This window comes from Halyomorpha halys, unplaced genomic scaffold, assembly GCF_000696795.3.
Source record: "Halyomorpha halys isolate HHAL.00 unplaced genomic scaffold, Hhal_1.1 Scaffold571.1, whole genome shotgun sequence".
NCBI classification, from domain to species: Eukaryota; Metazoa; Arthropoda; class Insecta; order Hemiptera; family Pentatomidae; genus Halyomorpha; species Halyomorpha halys.
Genome location: NW_027113281.1, coordinates 653709 through 676547, shown reverse-complemented (window position 1 = coordinate 676547; position 22839 = coordinate 653709). Strand labels below are relative to the sequence as shown.

Genomic DNA, 22839 nt, shown 5'->3' with positions numbered 1-22839 from the left:
AAAAAGCCATATTTCGGGAACAATTGAACTTAAATATCTCAATCATGATCCATATTTTAGAAAAGTCACTCCACTTTAAATGTTTGTTTTTTTTTTTGTTTTGTTTTTTTAGTTTTGTTGGTAGTTTTAAAGATATTGCGCTTTGAATGAAAAATATTTATAACGTTTTGAAACATCCACCATTTCGTATTTCCTCTACATATACTGGACAGATTAATTGTGACTAGTAATTATACAAAGTTTTCATAAAAGTAATAAAAAATTTGGGTAAAATGACTTTTTTCTCTACTTTGGCTCTTATACTAACAGGGATTTTGATTTCTCTTGGTTTACTTTAATGGTTTAATATAACTTTTTTTTTTTTAAATATCTATGCTAGTATCATTTTTAAAATTATATATGGGGCTCCACTAAACCTTCGAATTCCTCTCGTATCCAATCTTTACAATCCAAAATCCTTCGTAAAATCCTCAATGCTCCTTATTTTGTTACTAATAAAACCATCCATAAAGACCTAAATATTCCTTATGTAACCGATCTAGCCCGAACCCGATATTATTCCTTCCATAATAAACTCCCTAACCACCCAAACCCACTCGTTTCTAACCTTGCTTCCTCTTCCATTCCTGGCAATCCTCCAAGGCGCCTGAAAAGAAGATGGCCTCGTGACCTTATATTGTAAACTGTTTTTAGAGTTCTACTACTGGGTAGTTTCTCTACATCCTGTATCATATCATTATGTCATTATGATCAAATTTACTGGTTGTATTTTTTTATAAAATTGTAAATATCAACAAATAAATAAAATAAAAAAAAATTATATACACATAACTGACTATGGAAGTCGCTCCTAAGTTAGGAGCCTAACAGGGACAGTGGTCGAAACAGGAGGCGACTGGAAGTCGGCCCTTGTTTACTGGAGGAAGCTCCAAGGACGGCCATAATATACGCTACGTAGTCTATAGGGAGAATATGCATGGGTCAAATAGATTGATATTTTATATCGTTTTATTACTGAATTAATAAATTACTAATACTTGAAATAATCAACATAAATGTTGTCCCGTAATCCTGTAAAAAGAGAGTAAATATACAGACATAACATTGCTTTAGATAGCATGTATTTATCAATTTTTTTTTTATATGTCGTAACATTGAAACGATACTACGCAACCTTAATAGGTGATTAATATCATGATAAATCACAATCTAAGTAAATATTTAGTATATAAGTAAAAGTAAATATTTCTAGATTTATTTCCCATAACGAGTTTACTCTGAGATGTCAATTATTAAAGGCAATAAAATAGTATTATAATATTATTTTATCATTAACTCACCAATTATGTATCAATGTAGATACTTAACGAAATAATTGTTACTTCTGACATTATGTTTATGAAATTTAATTAAGGATTCATTAACTATTCTTCATGTGCATTTTTTTTTCGAGTTAATAGGTTAGGTTTTATAAAAATTATCATATTATAACGATGACATTTTGAGCTAAACAGTAACAAGAATCAGCCTGTATGAATGGGAGTTATTATGAAAATTAATAACAGATTAAATTAAAAATGAAAAAAGATCATTCATATTTTTAAAAATATTCTAAACTAATTATTATAAATGAAAAGACATACAAATATAAATAGAATATAATCTGAAGGCTACCAAAAAGAAGCAATAATTCCTTAAAATACCAGTAAATAACTAAGCTGCCAACATTAGATAGCGAATGAATAATCTGTAGTAAGTGTCATGATGCTTTAGAGTGTTGAGTTGACTCTGAGTCGGTTTCAGACTGCTAATGTGAGATGTACTGTCTTTCGTATAAATTTAATTCAAATTTTGTTTTACAGATAATATATGATTCAATTAATATAGTTCGAATTCGACAATGCTGTTAAATTAATACCCGATTAATTAACGAAACGTAATAATTATTGATCATGCATTTCTTCTAATGCCGAGCATGTATTGTATTATATATTTTTATTCTGTAACCATATATAAAACTAAAGAGGTTTGAAAATGAAAAAAAAATGCCGAGCATGGGGTTAACTGTCAGGTCATCGGATGGTCGGTTAAAACCTTAACTTAAGCTTAAAAGCCGTTGTTCCCCTAGCTCATAAAGGCTAGATTGTGCTTGGGTAGCTTCTTGATGCAGTTAGGCTGCAGGGAGAATTTTTGGGTATTCCGGCTCATTGCTTCTTGGATGGTAGAGGTAATAATCTCTGTATCTGTCTTGTTCTGTATATGGCGTGATACTACCACGGAGAGCGCTTCTTCAGTCCGTAAGCTGTATCCCTTCCAGTTACCTTTTGCTGATGGTGTGGCGAGCGTATATTCAATACAGGTCTATGATCGGATGGCCCGAAGGGTAATGAATGGCAGTCCGTGGCCTTATGCATGTCGGTTACAGGTCGATTATTGAGGTGTACAATGAACGAGATGCATGCCTAAAGGTATGCACTCCCGAGTGGAAGACTGTCATTCTAGTTTTGATAATATAGGTACACATAGGATTATTGCAGATTGCAGAGTGCAACCAGGCAGTGTGTTAGGTATTAATAATAGGAATTATTTGAGTTAAAATTAAGAAAATATTTTAACATATTAGGAATATAAGTACATTAAATATAGGTACTTAGCCTAAAACATTACTTCGATATGACAAACAAGTTAATGAGATTTTTGAACTATCAATGAAAAGACAAACGCTTCCATTTACTGAAATTGGCCCGTATTATAAAGAAAAATGGCTGAAACATAAAAAAGATAAAAAAAAAAATGTTTCAACTATTTTTGTTGAAATAAACTTTAAGGAATCAACAAACAGAATAGAAAAAAAAATGAAAATAATAAAACAACTTGTTTTCAATTGAATCAATAATCGATTAATTCGAAAGTTGCCTACGATCTGTTATGATTTTTTACAGTGGAAATAATTGACATTTTTGAATTAACCGTACACAGACAATTCACCGAAAACTGTTCAGTAGTTTTGGAGATCAAGTGGTTTTTAAATTTAGAATCAATTTTGGACATATCAATCAATTTATTCTGTGATCTTTGGAGTGCAAGCCCTCCAATGGAATTGATATATTAATAAAGAGGAACGATATGAAATGTGCCCAGAAGAGGTTGGTGTTTCACTGTTCTCTGTTTTTTCTTCAGCATAGAGCCCATATCTCTAAGCAACATTATTAGATGATTTATTACTGGTTATTTTATTCAGGTCTATTATCATAACTATCACAGTCAATTTTATAATCTAATCAAATTAAACTGCTTTTGATCGGTTTGGTTTTGCTCCTGGACCATAATTGACACAGAAGTGTGTAACGTGCTGACACGAAATATTTTCATTCAACATTTTTTCCATATTTAACATTTCACAATTGCCAATAATTTACTGTCTATACTATCCAACTAATACAGATTTTAGAACACATTTTTCCAGGCTGTGCACATCTCTAGCTCTAGGAAGTCACAAAATGATATGGTAAATCATAGGCATAGAAAACTCTTTTAAAAAATACACTTTCAAATCCATTAGGACAATATTACTCACTCTATCAGAAGGAGGACCTGTCGCTCAGCTTCAACATGACATGTCGGCAAATAGTATCGACACGTTGACAATATAGGGGATACCGACATATTGCAACATCCCCTCACCATTACTTGATCAAGTCCTTATAAGCCAACAACATACAAAGGGAATAACGTTTGCAGTAAATTATTCAAACGAACTATATCAATAAGCCTGAAGTCACGGAACACCTGTGTCTCCTGTCCTCCAGCGATAGGGCGAGTGACTTTTGCCAAAACGTTTAGGCCGGGTTCGATAAACAATTTAGCCGTCAAGGGAGAGTTCATGGTCAAACCTACTCCATCAGTAATGGAACCCTTCATGTCAGCTGTAAGTGGTCCAGCAAGAAAACAACAGGCACAATCAATGTAGCAGTGTGTTCACAATGTACACAATACGGTCTTACATAATAATTCGTATGTTAGATGTAAGAATAAAACAAAACTAGAAAAACGTAAGTGTTATTATGAGCAGTTGAATCATGAATCAAAGCACTAATTGAATCCAAATATCCAATAAGGAAGCAACCAATGATTTTGTTAAATTGAGTTCGATAAAATTTATTATTTTTTTTATCAATTTCCTTGGATATAGACTTAATTGGTCAGAAAAACATTTCGGCGGGTTAATTATCGTGTATCGATTTATTTTAAATTTCTTGATTTCTAACATGTTAAGGTCCCTGTATATGTTTCGGGATATATATATTTAATTATCGCGTATCGATTTATTTTAACTTTTCTTATTTCTAACATGTTAAAGTCCCTTTATATGTTATGATATATGCAGATTATTAAAATGCTATCGATTTTAAAAGCGCGTATCGATTTAATTTTACTTTTTTGATTTCTAACATGTTTAGGGTCCCTTTATATGTTCTGAGATATGCAGAATATGAAAATGCGATCTAATTAATTATCGCGTATCGATTTATTTTAACTTTTCTGATTCCTTATCTTAGTAAAATAAAACGATACGCGATACTAAAATCGATATTATGTTCATATTCTACATATCTCAAAAAATATAAATGGACCCTAACATGTTCGGGATCAGGCAAGTTAAAATAAATCGATACGGGATAATTAAATGGATACCCAATATAATATTAATAGCATTTCCATTTTTGGCATATATTGAAACTTATATAGAGACCCTAACATGTTAGAAATGAGAAAAGTTCATATAAATCGATGCGCGATTTGAAAATCGATATAATTTTCATATTCTGCACTCCTCAAAACGTATTGTTATTCTCACCTCAAGAATCCTGAAATATGAATTTTTATAGCTACAGAAATATGAAAAGCCTTCGCTGGTAATGTATTTTTTGAAAAATATCTTGGGTCCACCAATTTTCTAAAAACTTGGAGACGAAATTACCGTACCAGATTATTAGTAACCACATCAGTTAAACTAATGGGTTGTGATCAAGCAGTTCTAAGAAAAGTTATTATTCTAAATTTATAGATTATTAGAAAAGATTGTATTTTTATGCAGTAAAAAAAAAAAAAAACCAACACCGTGTAATAAAAACCCGAAATATGTACAATGGTATATAAATCATCCAAAATCTAGAGTAAAACTTTATCGTGTAATTTATATCATTGGTATGTACGTGGAAAGTTTTTCTAACCATTTTTTAATCCAAATAAACTCGCTAAATATTCAAAAACTTAACTACTTTGAATACAAATCTAAATTGTTGTCCATTATTGTAGAGTTCAGTATAAAGTAACTGTATTAATGATCTTTGATTCCTTATGACTGGAAATCATAATTTTATACTTCTTAAAACTAGCAAAATTTTTGAATTTAATAAAATTAAGCAGGTTAATTCCAAATTCTAGACATATTTGAGAAACAGAGTGAATAAACGAGGTACATAAAATTTTAGATATAGAAATAGTATCCATACTCAATTCATATCTCATTCCCAAAACGACTTTTTTTATTTTAGAAAGAAATGTAATACATTAAAAATCTTATGGATGACATTTTTTTAAATGAAAAAAAAACTGACCAGAAAATTGATATTTATATTTATAACTTTCCTTAATCAAAGCAAGATATGAATAAAACGTTAACATAGACATCCTTGAATATAATAACCTTTATATAAATAATCGTAAAGGTTAATTACATGTTATTATTATTATTTTTATTTTCCAAATCCCGGTCTTTGATAGAAGCTGTCAGTTCAGATTTTTTTTTAACCCTCTTCAAGTTTACAAGCTGTAATAAAGCTATCTAATTTCGTATCAGTGATTATATTCTTTTTTCTTTTTCGGCCTTAGGCAAACTCCGTGTTTTAACCATTCCATTAACGATAAAATACCTTTATTTTTTTAATAATTTATTATTTTGACCTTCGAACACAATCAGTGTTCTAAACAATTTATTATATAAACAGCACAAAATCATTGAACTTTAGTGAGGCTATCAATAAAAATAATTGAAGAGAAAAATATCCTTAGGATTTCATTATACCTAAATTGTGAGATATAAAACAATTTAAGAATATTTTTTTTTAAATCTTGTTTGTAGCCATTTTTATTATATCTATAATAAAATTTATATTTAACATTCTAGATATGTTTTTGCCTTTTACCACTCCATCTTCAAACTTTTTTTCCAACTTCTACCGCAGTCGACATATTAAAATTCTTTGGTTTCATAAATACTCTATGGAAGTATAAATGTCATTATTTCTTGTATGTTTCTATTTCATTTACAATATATTAATTAGCATTACACATAAGAAACGTACATTATTTTTTATAAACTAGATAAAGTAATATATTGTTTTTATATTTTGTACATTTTATTTTTCCATCACAATTGGAAACATTAAAAACTGGTTACCTTATTTTTAATCTTCAGAGATAACTGTAGATTGTGATTTTTGGGACAGTTTACAAAGTTACTTATTAACTATTACTGCTATTTCATTGCACTTTGGACCTAGGGCGAACCCAGTATTAAAACTAGAAGGGGGGAAAGCCATGGTAGTTCAGGTTGTGACATTTCAACACGGAAAAGGCGGATGAAACCAAAATAAAAAAAATAAAAATTATAGATAAGGGGAAAAACTTTATTAAAATATAAATATAAAGTTGTGCTGTCCACCTTCATTGGATTGCTAGTAACACAGCATACTTATTTTAGTCTGATCAGACGATATTTTTGATCTAACAATAAATAGGCCTATATAAGAATACAATAATAATTAAAAACATTAGTAGTGTACAACATTAGAACATGACATTATCAGCTTGAAAAAAAAAAATAATTTTTTTACTTCTTGAGGGCAGCTAGTGAATTTGTTTAGTTTTGTCGTAGCCAAGTGAAGGGCAGTTTGTAATTTGTTTAGTTCATTCAACAGGTCACCACATATTATATTTAAATATTTTTGGTTCATTTTGTAATTTATTTTGGTTTTCAGATATTGTATTTGCTACTAAAATCTCTCTTCTATTGCTATTATTTTCTTAATATAGTACTTTAAAATCTTGAAAATCAAAATTGTATCCATTTTCGGCGTGGTACTGAGCTAATGATGTTTTTTTATTATGTTTAGGATTACATTTTTTTCTTACAGTCATTAGAATGGTGACAAATTCTGTATTTTATATACTGTCCACTCTCCCTACAATAAATTTTATACAGTTGATTTTATAAACCACTCACGTATTTTTATTTTTACCAATTTTGTCTTTCATGTTATTAGACAAGTTGCTAAGTTTATTTCAACTTTTACTCCGGTACGTCATAGTTTCTAAAGGTTTTATTCTGACTTTGTGATAATTTGTTTTTGTATTTGCACTTTTTTAAATTTTACAACATTTTTGTCAGGTATTCAGCTATTTATATTTCCCCATTTTCTTTTATTACTTAAATTGTTATTTATACTTATTCTTCAATTCTATACCTTTGTTTTAATACTTATTGTCTAAAAATAGTTGTTTAGAATTATTGTTCTTTGTTTTAATAATATAATTATATTTTTAATTTATTTGTTATTTGGCCTTGTTTAAAGGCATAAAGTCATACTGAATTTTGGTCAGTGACGCTTACATTAATATTTCATTGTTATTTTTATTGCAACATGTTATTTTCATGACTTTATTTATGATTTTTCTTATTTTCATGTGATATGGATTATTTGAAAAATAGTTTAATATAATATCACTGGCCTTTTTATTTTTTTAAACTGCGTTCAGATCCCGCTTATTTTCTCTGCTTATTTTCATGTCCAAATATCTTATTAAGTTATTGTTTTCTGCTTCTTTTGTGAATTTTATCTTCTTATTATAATTTTTTAGACTGCTGAAGAGGTCATCTATTGAATCTGCTATACAATTCATTTTATAAACAGCAAGAAATCATTAACTTTATTAACGTTTAAAGGAATATTATGTAAAGGTATCACGAAAAAATGAAATATTATTTTATATAGTAAATGAATAGAATTTTATTTTATTCTTGAATATTTAAAAAATTAATTTTTGCAGACTCAAGTCAGTGCTATTTTATTTTATCTTTTCTCACTCCCTCATTCATCTAGGTCTATAGAATAACAATTATTGATGATCAATCAGTCTAATCAAAGTGGGCTATTAATCGCATGATTCATCATTCTCGTGATCATTAAATAAGGCCCATGTCAGTTTTAAGGTGATGGATAATCGTAAGTATGGACACTCGTGGTAGAAGCTCATAGCCCTGGAACATGAACGCACTAGTTAATTTCCGTTGTACAACAGTAAGTCTGAGATTGTCCTACGCGGGCTTTTATGAAAAAAGAATTGTTTCTTTGTTGTTCGAAAATGGAACTAACAATACTTGGTAATTAGATGAGTTAAAAAAGAAATATAGCAGCCTAGGGACTGGCTGGCAGAAGTGAAACTTCTGAAAATGAAGATAATGATTTTTAATTTAATGAAATTCATTATTTTATAATGATATTTATTAATAATGATAAGTTACTTTTTGAGATGTTTTAATTCAAATCTACAAAAAATTGTTATAATTTCGAAAGAAGATAGTTGGCCGCATGAAATAGCTTGTAGGAGAATAGTCCGGGTTGCGGTCAATAAATGGATCAAAATAGTAAAAGAGAACTTTTATTGTAAACCAACGTTTCGCCTCACTTTTTAGGGCTTCGTTAGGGCTGTGAGAATGAAGTTCTGCGACCAACTGACTAACTCAGTTTTCAGAATTTCATTTTTGATTCTTCCACTTTCGCCTCACTGTCTCGGTGTAGCCCAGAGATACACTTATGAATTTAGCTCACTACAAAGAAGATGGAATGCTTAACATTTTTTCCCACTTATTGTATACAACTCCGATTTTTTCAGTTTTAAATATATTTTTATTCAAATGTTCAAAAACTGATTATCATTCGCTGTTTACCTTTCTATCTTGGTATAGAGTCTGGATACAGTTTGAAATTAAAGCTCATAACATGAAATGCTGAAAATTTCCCTCACGTACAGTTTGCAGATACGAGTTTTATTTTTCATGATATTTTAATCTTAATACAAAACACATCAAGCGTGTCCTCAACCACTTCCATTTCATCTCGAGCATTCCCTCACTTCATGAAATCAATTTACTATCTTATAATTTTTTTTTTGTTAAGAAATGACTTGTCATCAAATAAGTTCTGCTTTAAAAAACTAGTTTCGCTTGAAAATCATATTTTGTCAAATTACTATGTATCAACATAAATTGAAGATGGCTCCATGGTTTTTGTCTTGTTCGAACATGTATTGGCATGGATTTATTTACTTTGTTAAACATAGTAATGTATTAAATTTTTTTTAAGCAAGCTAAAAACAACGACATCGTCCAAGAAATAAAATATCTGCTAATTAAAAAAAAAAATAAATAAATTGTTTAGAAATCAAATGTTAATAATTCAACAGGTTTTCCAAACGCTAAATATGCATAAAATACTAGCAGAAATATTTGCATTTGAAGAAAATTATTTCTATGTATATAATTATTTACAAATAAGCATAATAAATACCGTTTATATAATCATTCAAAACATTTAAAATTAAATTGTTTTTAAAAAAACAAAAAAAAAATAATCTGATCTGCCTAATGCCAGGTGATTCACTTACCGTTGAGCAGTGGTGGCGCCTGTGAACAAAAAAAAACTTACATTAGAGTTACACAAAGGTATTTATTTATCTAAGATGAATAATATTATTATCTTAATTTAAATTATTTGTTTTCTCTATAAATTAAATAAAATTTTATCCACTCTCAAGGGCGGTTTGTCCGACTATATTAAAATATTTCAATTTTAAAATAATATTATGAAATATTTTAATTTTTCGAACTTTACTCAAGTAAATATTGACACTTGAGAACAATAATTTTCTTTTCTGCTCAAACACTATTAACCGATAAAATCAGGGTATTGTTATTGATTCTAATTTTTAGTAATTCTTTGAGTAAAATGTTTTAATGAAAGCCTATTTCATAACTTTTTTGACCTAAAATTACTGGCAAAGAGGACAAACTTTTAGCAATGTCACTACATTTTTCCCTACATCTTCCCAAACAGAATCAACCATTCAAAATTTGGAAGAACACTGAATATTCTATCTGTGCTCAAGAGCACTTGAAACCTTTAAAAATATATAATTGCTTTATAGTATTAAAAAGTATATATTTGAGCTTGAGTAAATCAACAGAAACGAAAAGCCATCATTCTGACAGACACAACCCACTCAGCTAAAGCACTCAACAACCTAAACTGGGCCGAGAGAGTCTGGTTTCGCTTAAGAGGGAGTATTGGCTATGTGGTGCAATCAGTCCAGTTGTGTTCCTGCATGGGCTTTCGAGTGCAAGGATGTTTCACAAAAGCTAATTTAGCATATAAAAGTTAATTTTATTTACAATAAATAAGTTTTTATTTTTATTTTCACTGTATGAATAAACCTGATAAATTGAAATAAATTACTGATTGGAGAAGTTTGTCGGGGGGTGCGGTCATCAAAGAACAACATAAATAAACAAAACCATATTTATTTATTTTATGCTTACGTTTCGACCTGAGTTTCAGATCTTCATCAGGGGTTATGGCGTAGAAGGTAGCAGCAGGTAGAACTGCCAAACACTACTAGTTGCAGGCCTACCTTCTACGCCATAACCCTTGATGAAGACCTGAAACTCAGGTCGAAACGTCGGCATAAAATAAATAAATATGGTTTTGTTTATGTTGTTCTTTGCTGACCGCACCCACCGATAAACTTTTCCAATCAATAATCTACGGTCAACTATCTACATCTCATTACGAAATAAATTACTGTTTAGTTCCTAAACAAAAATGATACAGTATAAATTAAGCCTTTCTGGTTTCGAACCTTTCTATTTTACACAAACATAGTAATAACACAAAAACTGAAGTCATCTCTATTATTTATTTTTATTTAGTTATTTTACTTTTTGTGTAGCAGGTTTAAATGAAACTTTTGGCAATACTAGGTCAACAAATATTAGACAAGGGTTCATGAGTACTTGCTAATACGGCCTAGGCGCCGAAAAAAATATATTTTAAATCATTTTAGATATTTGTTTACATTATAGTACGCCTTTGCTCTCCATGTAATCAATCGTTATTATTATACATTATTATATTAGTTTCTTTTGTGTTGATTAAGGACAATTGTTTGTTGTATTAATGAGTTTAAGTTTACAAAATATTACAAAAACCAGAAGTTGCCTCCAATAAAGTAGATCAAAAAAATTTTTATTTGTGAAAAAACAATCCATTAGTTTTTAGCGTCTCTTGTAATTCTCAAATACGAATATTCATATAACTCAAAAATCATAAATTTTTAGGCTTCATTTGTGTAGGATGTTTTTATCTTCCAATGTCCCACGTTTACTAAGTAAATTCATAAAACTACACAATCAAAATCTAAAGTAAAAGTTGGATTTCCGCTCTTTCAACGTATATAAATATCTGAGATTTTATGCTCTTTAATGGAATAAAAAGCAGTTTCAAATAATGAAATTTTTTTATTTTAATCCGGTTCTAATTAGTTTAATAAGGTACAGATTGTACCATTTTGTTTAGTTTTGATGGCCCTAAATCTCTTCTTAGTTTCGTACGGATTAGTGATTTTTGTGATTTTAGGGGAAGAAATAAAAGGACTCTGTAAGGTGAAAATTGTGAGGAAAATTTTTTATTTTTTTTTATGACTGAAAATTCATATCCTGGGGCTGCTTGAGGTGCGAAAAACGAATATCAACTTAATTTTTCCATTAAAAAAAACTTTGTACTACTTTCCTAGATTGATTGGTCTAAATTATGTTTACTGTGCTGTTATGCCATTGAAAGGTAGTATTGTACAAACCTATTTGTTTTGGATGAAAAATGACAAAAACATATGGCCAATAGTATTAATTGATTTTAATTGTATCCAAAAAAATATATATATATATATATATATATATATATAGTAGCCCGAAAATATTTGCTTTAATAAAAAGTTAAAATATTCTATCTGGGTCATTTGCAACATCTGTCTGAGTTGTTTTAATGTCTACCCGCAACACTCAAGTTTCTACGTACTGACGTTCCGAAAAGGGCCAGATATTTTTCGTTTTTGTTAAAATTGGAGGTTGATATCGAGGTTGATGGAGGTCCTGGCTGAGAGGTATAAGAGAGTTATTATTGGACGACTGACTGAAGGTCTGCGACAATAGAGATCTTTTGGAAAGATAAATGCGAAGGTTGATGCAGCACAATATATAACATGACGACGTACACGAAACGTTTTGTTTTTATGGAGAGTAATCGTGGCGAAGAAGATATTAATCATAATCACGTTATATAACAACTATTGCACCACTGGTCTGAGTACTAATCTAATTTAAACAACTGGAGTCATCATATCATTTAACTTAAGTGGCTTTCAATTGTTTCAAAATTAATGTTGAGGAAAAAGTGTACAGTATGTTCCATTTTTTAACTAAAAATCATGCTGGACATTTTTGCAGAAACTGCATCTGAAACTGCTTATATCTTCATAGCGATACGTAATGCGTCAATTTCAGGAAAACGTATTTTTTCCTGCGCCATTTTCGGGAACGCAACGATATTTTCCTTGTTGAATAAAAACATTTTGTTATAGATTAAAGTTTATTTTCAACAATATATTCATGAAATGTGTCTTTATTGATTTTAATAATTTCATGATACAGTCATATAAGTTCTTTAAATCGTGAAAGGAAATTCATTGGCAACTTGTATATTTCAGTAAACTCATTATTATAATAATTTATAAAATGCATGAGCATTAGTATAATTGTATTTATTTGTTGAAACATTTCAGGTTTTATTTGAAATAATCAGTCATAGATTGCGTTACCAACCTTATCCAATCTAAATAATATTGCCAATAAGTGTTTATAAAGTATGTTCGTCGACTTTTCCAATCTTTTATTATAAAAGGTATAATAAAGGGATTTTGTTTTTTAGTTATTCGGGGTAATATAAGAGTCTCGGCCAGCTGAAAATTTTTAAGGCATGAAGTAGGTTCATAAAATGATAGAATAAGCCAAGAAGCCGGAGAATTTTGTAAAATACAGAATATTCAAAAAATCGGGTAGAAAAAGATAATAAAAAATATATATATTTATTTATTTTTATTAAATAAAGTGTGAACCCCCAGCATTCGGTGAGTAGTGAATGTATTATAAACACCAGAACTGTATTAGTAACAACAGAAACACTTTACAACGTTATGCAATTACAGTAAGAACTGAAATCACCATCAAAAAGCAAATTTAATACAATAAAAAAGGAGGTAGTAAAAAAAAAAATGGGTGTATCTATTTTGATATCAAATTCTATTTGGTTAATAGTCAGACGTACTTGCTCAGCCTCTACTGGCTACCATTACCAGTGATACGGCGAAAGGGATACGCTGGGATCTTATGAGCTCTGCTCTACCCCTCACACGTGGGGGATAGAGTGGGCTCAGGGATCCTCAGGTCGATTGTGTAAATATTGTATATAAGACTGTAAATGTGACTAGAGATTCTTTTATTTTTATTATTATTTTATTTTATTTATTTTTTCATGCACTTAATCTAATTATGTTCATTTTCTTTATCCTTCTGTTTGTATATATTTTAAGAGAGATTTTATTTATTTTATGTACTTTTTTTTCATTTATTTATTTATTTTTCATTCTTATTACACTTTACTTTAGTATGAATGTGATCATTCATCACTATTGCCCATAACGGTGTGGCAGATTGTAATATCTATCAATAAAAAAGTTCGAATTTAAAAAAAAAAAATAGTCAGACAAAGGTCAATGAAGAAGCTTGCTTAGATACAGTAATGAATTTATACAAGCAAAAGCATAAAATCAAACAGGAAATAAAATAATAAGTGCAAAAACATCTGAATTAAACTTGTCTATAATCGGCACGGAGTGTTAGCATAAAACATTCTAGACTTCATAATCTTTTTTAGAAATATATTTCTCTTTTTTAGAAGTTTGTTCTTCTTTATTTTCTTTCATAAATTTCTAACATATAAACAGTATCGTGGAATATATATTAGAATGATTCGGTATCATTAGTCTGCAGTCAAGTTATTCGATGTGAAGACATATTATACGACTTAAACCAGACGCACTTTAAATATTATTATAACTGTTTATCTCAGTACAAAAATTAAAAACCTTTTGTGTTATTAAGGGTTATTGGAGGCGTAAATACCTAAAAGAGGATAGATTCATAATTAATCCACTGAATCAACACAAACCCAACCCAAACTTTGGACGAAAAATTATATTGGCTTAAGAAAATTTATATGCAATAACATAATATTCAATATAAAGATTATTACAACTGTTTATTCCGGAGACAAATACTTAAAAACTATTCGTATTATTAAGTATTATTGGTGGAGTTATGGCTCAAAAACGGATAAGTCCTTAATTTTTGGTTTCTGGAAAAATTTCAAATTTTTATTTATCTCCCATTTGCTTTGTCACAGCAAATAGGATATTATCAAATATCCGTATAAATAATACAAAAAACAATGAAGAAACATATTTAGATACAGCAATGAATTAATACAAGCAAAGAGATAAATTCAAATAGGAAATAAAATAATAAGTGCTAAAACATCTAAATTTGGCAGAGGATGTCACTATTAAACAAATAGAATTTAGAATAAAAATAAAAGAATAAAGAATAAAAATATTTCGTTTGATTTATTGTAAAAAAAAAAAATTTAAAAATTTAAAAAAGGTATAATATAATGGCTTGCAAGTCAATTAGACGGATTGATAGCTTTAGATTTGGGAATGTTTAATTATACTAGATTTTACGCTTTTATTTAATGTTTTTTTCTGATTGGTACTTTTTTTTTAATGATTGTTAATAATGTGAATCTCTACACCCCATGAAGGGTAAGAGGCTTATTATTTTGTAAAGTACAATTTTCAGAACATCGGCTACACAAGGAGCAGATTCAAGTTCTTCAGTGATTAATAATAATAATATTTACAAGAAATACGTCTGAAATAAAAGAATTTTGAAAAGTTTTTAAAGAGATACATGCTAAAGAAAGTTTATAAAAAAATATATTTGACCTTCATGAAAAATTACAAACTACAATGATTATAGCTTTCCGCAGCATTAAACGATCACTAAAAATAGATATAGAAAGAAACAGCAGGGCCATATTTTTTTTTTCCTAAGAAGCGTCAAAATGTTGAGGGCACGAGAAAAATCAGACACGGTGAACAAATAGCTATAAAAACTCTATGGAACAGTTTATAGGTATCTGATCATATCGATAAATATTAATAGAAGGTTACAGTTAAATTATGATATTAAAGAATAGAACGCAATTAACTCTTAAACTAATAAATAATGCCATGCTCGTAATTAGCTATATTTTCTTCCATTCTTCAAGGATGCAATCCTTAAATGAAGTAATACGTAATCCGCAATAATATATACCATGACCTGAGACCACAGGAAATATGAGAACTACACTAATAAAGAATGTCGCTATTCAGCGCATTAATTAGACTGATGCGTGGGTACAGTTGCCTTGAGCATATGTCTGAAAGATCTTCGGCCACGATATAATTTATTAGGTTTTTTTTTTAAATGGAACACAATTAGAAGAAAATTAAAAAAAAAAATGATTATTCGACATCCATTTTCATTTTCTCATTTCTTTTTAGTGCAGTATCTTGTTAATCAATTAATTTACCACTAAGACATTACTTAGTACAGCTCAGTTCAGTTTTATGTTTTTATTTTTCTGACTAATATATTGTATCAATATAGATTCAATAAAAGCATTTTCGAAAAGTGAAAAAAAAATTTAAAAGATTCCCTAGAACTATGATAACTCCAGCCCCGTTTCTCATCTCAGCCAGCCAATTCCCTTTTCATAAAAAACAAACCACAAAGAAAACCTTTAAATTAATAATAATAAAAAGCCTCAGCGAACCCAAAGGTTCGATGCCGATACCACCAATAGTTCTGTACACACGTCTCTCTAGTGACGCCCCTTGAAACCCAAATCTACTGATCAGTCTTAACGCAATCCTCCCATCTACGTTTCTGTCAATCCCTCGGACGTTTACCCACCGGTTTATTGTTTATTAATATTTCAGGAATCCGTTCATTACTACGTCCCAGGACCTTATTCACCGCAATGCAATAAGCAGAATTACATTTACCGGGTGCACTTTCCTCTATTCAGCGTTAGAAACAGCTCCTAACTCTCCCGTTAATTCATCCTTTTTCGTACCGAATATTTCAATTCATTAATTCATTTATAATTCATAGGTTCGTTATCGGAGTTACGTAAACTAATAAAGTGTTACGTAACTCCGATAACGAACCTATGAATTACCCATATAATATTTTTTTAAAGGCAATTTAATCAAACTGAGGCATTTCAGCCATGTCATTAGACTTAACAGGTGCATTTGATTGCGCTAGGTAGTCCTCAATTTTGAAATCGCCTTATTAACAGTCTTGTACCAGATAAGTCTTCCAACTCATCAAGAATTACCTAACAAAAAGAAACCTTATTCGGTGATGGTGACTCCGACATAAAGCAAGTGAATACCATAAGGTTCTATACTTATCCCTTCAGACACCAGATTGAGACACCAAATAAATTTTTTTTTTTTTTTAATTTTAACTTCTGTCACTATATTATGAAACACTACACAAAACTTTAAAGTAAAAATATGTTTACTCTCACTTCTTCAAAAATTTAAGGATTTAATTTCAAAAAAATTTAAAAAAGTAGAATTTAAAAAAAATAATTAGAAATGTTAACATTAAAATCATTCTTCATCTCGAAATGATCTTCGGAACTCAACATTAGTGTCCATATTTTGAAAAAAAAAAATTGCAACATATTTTCCATTTTCGCAAATGGAGAACTAGTGGATTCATGAAAACAAAAGACTACAAAAAATATACAATAAATTATTCAACCCGAGTATTTTTTATTTTAAATAAAAAATGTAACAGAAATGTAAATGTATCTCAATTATTACAAATTATTTTGTAAATAAAACAGTATTTTATATTCAAAATGTGAATAGGTGATTTTCTTTTCAGTTTTAGATAAAAATCGACAGCTTATTTTTTCAACAATAATCATTTTGATAAGTTCAATAAAAGTTGATTTCACCACACAGTACCTCGAATTCAATAGATATTTTGAATATTCATTATAGCAGTGATCGACTCGGAGGTACAAACTGACCATCAGCTGAAATGGTCATAGAACCACCACTCTAGATAAGTGTGTAGTGAGTATTTCCGAGCAGGCAGAAGGGATTTTGCGAGGACATCTGGTCAAGCTTTCAGGACAGCTTAAGTCAGGTAAGTTTGTCCACGTCAAACAACATATGTTAGACAGTACCAGCCTCGTTTCTCTCGGTGCTTTTAACGCTGACCCATAACGTAAAAGATGTAAATGGAATAGGTCGACATCTTGGGTAGGCCTAAACTTATCCACATTAAAGTTCCGGTCTACGCCCCAAAATAGGACCAGCCAATGAAATGGCTGGAAATAAAGTGGACGGGAAGAATGACGTTTTTACCAAGGAGAGGATTCATTCTGGGAGAGAGTGCAAAGTATAGGAGAGCAGCAAAGGACATCTGAAGTCGTAGACTTCATCAAAGCAAGGAATTGCCAAAGCCCACCTGAACCCAGAAAGCCTTTGCCAGCAACACACATAAGATAATTAATTATCCTAATCTGTAATTTTGAATTGCAAATAAATTAGAAATTAAAATCAATAGAAAGACAATTGTAGACCGTAGTCTCAATCAATTTTTTTTTAATAATTTATTTATTTTTATTTACAACTGTACACATATATACACATCAAGTAAATTTGCTTAAGTGATATTATGACATGATACAAACATGTGGAGAATCTACCCATTGATAGAACTCCAAAAATATTTAATTAAACTTAAATTATAATCAACCCGTTTTGAATCATAACCTCCATTTTATAAAATATATTTTATTTGTAAACAATTGTAAATATAATCTAATGTTAGTCCGAATGGATTTTATAGTTTAAACACCCTACATGCCACCTTAGCATAGGTGGTTTGAATGTATAGGTGATACATTTATACAATTGTAGATAAAATAATAAATTCTGTTTCTGGAATCCCCATCCACCTTAGCACATTCAATCAAATATATATCTCCATATAACGAATAGACAAGTTAAAAAAAATCTTATGAAGAATTTAGTATTATCTCAGCAAAAGTTTATGTAAATATTTTCATATGTATTTTCAGTGTGTAAATAATGTACATTGTTCAATAAATATGAAGTTAGTGCCATTTCTTTCCTAATTTATGTGAAACTCTTTGAAAAACTATTTAAATATTTTTTTTAAAATTTATCTATTGATATTTACAACTGTACATAATAATACATTTAGTAAATTTGATCTCAGTTAAATTGGAGTGTTACAGGCGTGTAAACTACCCATTAGTAGCACTCTAATGACGTTAAATTAGCAGGTCTCGTAGCCATAAAAAAAAAATTTAATTTTATAAATGATTTTTTTTTTATTTCGTTATAAATAATATAATTTTTTTTTTTTTTTAATGCACTTCGTAAAAATTTGTTACAGCATATTACTGACTCTATACAGAAATTCGTTTCGAAACTCACCGATAGCAAGAACGATTTAAGGTTTAAAGACACAGCGATCAATCGGAAGTACATAAAAGATTCACTGATCGATTCCTGGCAATTCCTCTCCCACTGAAACTTGTATGGCTGACTTGGAGAACCATTCATCACCTATTGTTTAATTGAGTAACTTTGCGAATTAAAGGGTCATTGGCAGATACAACAGGTTCTTATAAAATAACAATTCCAGCACACAATGAATTCCTTATAATTTAGAAACTGTAAGGCGAAATGATATTAAAAATAATTAAAAGTCAATAAACTTTTTTTTATTCAATTCTTAATTAGATTTTTGAAGTTGAGGAAATATTTCTGAACTTACGAAGCGTGGATGGATAAAATAAATAGGTAGCACAGATAGTTCCTTAAAAGATTTTATCAAAGATAAAATTGCTATTTAAAAAAAAAAAATTATTTAACCAGTGGATAGACCCGTCCTGAGAAAGTTTTTGATCACTCTCTGCATCTCCCTCTCCATTGGCCTTATTTTCTCCTCCTTACTCATCTCATTCTCTTTCAGAATAATATTAATTAATTTATCCGTTCGTTAACATTATTACAGCTTTAATTATAAATGTGTTATTGACATGACTTGGAAATCGACACGCGGTATAGACTATTCGGCACCCTTTATGATTTCTACTTCATTGGCACTTCCGTTTTTATGAAACAATGATCAGCATCAGGGAATGAGTCGCATACATTCTTTTATAAGTATAGATAAATAATAATAATAAAATAAAATAGGTTTACATGAGAGACAATTTAAAATAATGTCGTGAAATATGAATGAGGCAAAGGAATGAGAACTGGCGATAAAATATTACCGAAAAATTTCCTTTCAGAATAATTGTTACAGGTAGCCTATGTTAACAAGAGTGCGTTGATAAAATCCATTATTACGAATCTGAATATAAACAAATATAATTTAGAAACAGTAATTTTATTTAGGAAAAATAATTTTATGAATGAAAACATTTTCAAAGGAACAAATTTGTTTAATACAAATTAAAGAATAAATTAGAAACAAGTTTAAAAAATTAATAATGAAACGAGAATGATTGTATGAGAGAAAAGGATGAGAAGCAAGGTGGCAATCCAAGAAAAATGCCGCACACGTCCCAAATACTTGGCAAAAGAAGTTTAAGGTTTGTTTATGTTATTTAGGAATGAGATACAGTAAAAATTAACAAGATAAATTAAGTAAAATACATATCCTTTTGCTCTAGAGAGCTAAATGAATGAGGAACAGTTAAGTCACGGACACGTTTTTATCATTTCACTTTATGTTAGCGACAATACTTACAATTTCTTACCAAAGAAAATTACATAGTAAAATTAGTTAGGATAAAAGAGAGGTAAACAGAACTAACAATTAAAGATTTTTCCCCGATATTTCCATTCCATCCCGTGTAGAATGGGAAAAAGATATTTACGAAATAAATACTTTGGGATGCCTATTTAGACTTCTTCGCACAATAGTTACTAACTAAAACATTATGATGAAACTTATGATTTCTGATATTTGTATAAGAAGACATTTAAAAACAGACAGCGCTCTATCCATACTTTAAAAACGGTTATATAATCAAATTTACTAGCTCAAAATCACATTGGTCACCCTCGGAATATGAAAAGTAATAAGAAAAGGAGAGTTTAAGGCAGGATTAAAAATAGAAAAAGCAACAATTGGAGAAACGATACTTATTCCCATTAGAGAAATAAAGAAGAAAAAAATTATACATATCTAAGTACTAGAGTATTGATGAAGTACACAAAAATACATCTTTTCAAAGAGCAATGGGTCAGCTGTAAAAGATTTGAGGAGACGCAGCCAAAACATACTGAACACCAAAACAATTTATTATTTAGTTACTTATTAATTTAATGTAATATACAACTGTACAAATAATAAATACAATAAGTAAATATATGGAATGTTTCATTTACACTTGAAAATCTTGCGAAGGAACCACCCATTGGTGGTACTGCAGGCATTAATTTAAATTAGAAGGTCCTGTGACCATCTTCTCTTCAGACGGCTCGGAGAATTATCAGGAATTGTTAAGGATGAGACATTAAGAACCCCTTAGGGTTAGGATGGGTAAGGAGTTTGGAATGAAAAGACACATATCTGTTTCGGGCTAAATCTGCAACGAATGGGATGTTAAGGTCTTTGTGGATGAGTAAACCAAATAAGAATATGCAAGAAGGACGAGTCAATATTTAACGATTTTTTAAAATAAACTTTAAATCAAATATATTTATCATAATTTAGAGGTTTGAAATTTAGACTAGTGATTGGATCTTTCTAATTCTAATATACTATTTTAAATGAGGTACGCCAGCAGACTGACGGAATAGAGATGAATAAGTGCAATTGTGATTTAATTGAAATAATCTGTCGGTGAGATAAGAACGGATAATGAGGAAGTATGTAGGCGGTACGATTTTAAGGATCTTGTATAGCAGTCCTGGGTGCCAGACTCGATCAAAAGCCTGTTAAACAGGCATTGATAAGTAACTATGTTAAGTAAATTCTATGATTGGTGTCTTAAATATCATTAAAACGTAAAATAAGAAGATAGATATACGAAAAATAACACCCGAAACAGAAAATCCTCAATTTTCATTTTATTTTAATAAGTTCTAATTGATATTCACTGTATATCGTTCTGAAAATGGTACTGGTACTTGTTAAATATTGGTATAACAAATTACCTAATAGGTATACAATCTAATATCACTTTAATACAATATTTCACAATATTAATAAATTTATAAAAACAATAGACAAAATCTCACCACATACGTAATTAAAATATAGAGATTTCTAAACTATAAATCTGTAGTAACAGGAATATTAATGAAAAAAACTATAACCTCGGAACGGAAATGCTGAAGCAATCAAGACCTGCCTTAGGGTTCGCCACACCCAAATCAGCCGGCACACCGAAACGATTATCTTAACTGCCAACATAAAACTTCACGCTAAGGAATTTAAATTTTTCGAAAAATAATTAAAATTTAGAATTATTATTCATAAGTTTAGTCTCGAAGTTATTAATTCTGAACACAAAAATTGGTTCATTACGCAAATTAACTACATGGATCAGGTGATCTTGAAAAAAATCAGATGAAACACTAGCAATAATTAAAAAATATATTCTCATATTTGGAAGGAGATAAAACAATGTATTGCCACTATGCCAGTTATTGTGGTAGATTAGATTTTTATTCAGGGCGATCAACATCTAGGTTATTACACCCTTTTTACTTTATTTATCTTCTTGTCTTTGACATTTGATAGTTGAATGTAGACTATTTCCTTTTTACACTGGTCGGTATTGGTGGATTATATTTTAGTATAAAGTTGAGTTTCTTTCAGAAATTTTATTATTTTGTCTATGGATTCTGCTAAGTCTTTAAGGGCCAATTCTCTTGTACGAAGAATTTTATTATTTTCGAAGGCTTGACGAAATGATGAGCATTCTTAAATTATATGCTTTATCGATAATGGGGAATTTATTATTATTATTAGTTATTGTGGTAGCTTTAGTTAATTCCTTTAACTCTTATTTCGGTTCGATTAATTGGAACATTAATAACTCATCAAAATTTCTCATAATGCTCAGTTATTTTCACGGTTATGAGAATGGCACATTCTGAATATAACCACAATCAAAGCTAAAAAGATGAGTTGGATTCTACGCTCATTCACATTGTGTTCTGTGAAACCAAGAGTGAAGTAGATTCCAGTTTCTAGCTGAAGTAGTTAATTTTACACAGCAGTAAATTATAAAACCAAGCATACTCTTTACGTAGAATGCATCATTTCGATCATAAAAGAGTGATTTTTCCCATTATTAGTGCTGATTTATATTCTTTTATTTTTCTATAGTTTAACAACTAACCTTGGCAGCTTATTGAACATCCTCAGACGTGACTTTTTACATCAGAAACGGTATTGAAACAGACATGATATCA

At 29.6% G+C, this 22839-nt stretch overlaps 1 protein-coding gene across 1 annotated transcript in view; it reads right to left on the bottom strand.

Moving 5' to 3' along the window:
• The window catches only part of Vha100-2 (V-type ATPase subunit a family protein Vha100-2), a gene marked incomplete in the record, with an annotated part of 226939 nt that overhangs the window by 132100 nt on the left and 72000 nt on the right, over nucleotides 1-22839 (bottom strand). The window contains 1 exon segment of the mRNA XM_067050852.1: nucleotides 9730-9748.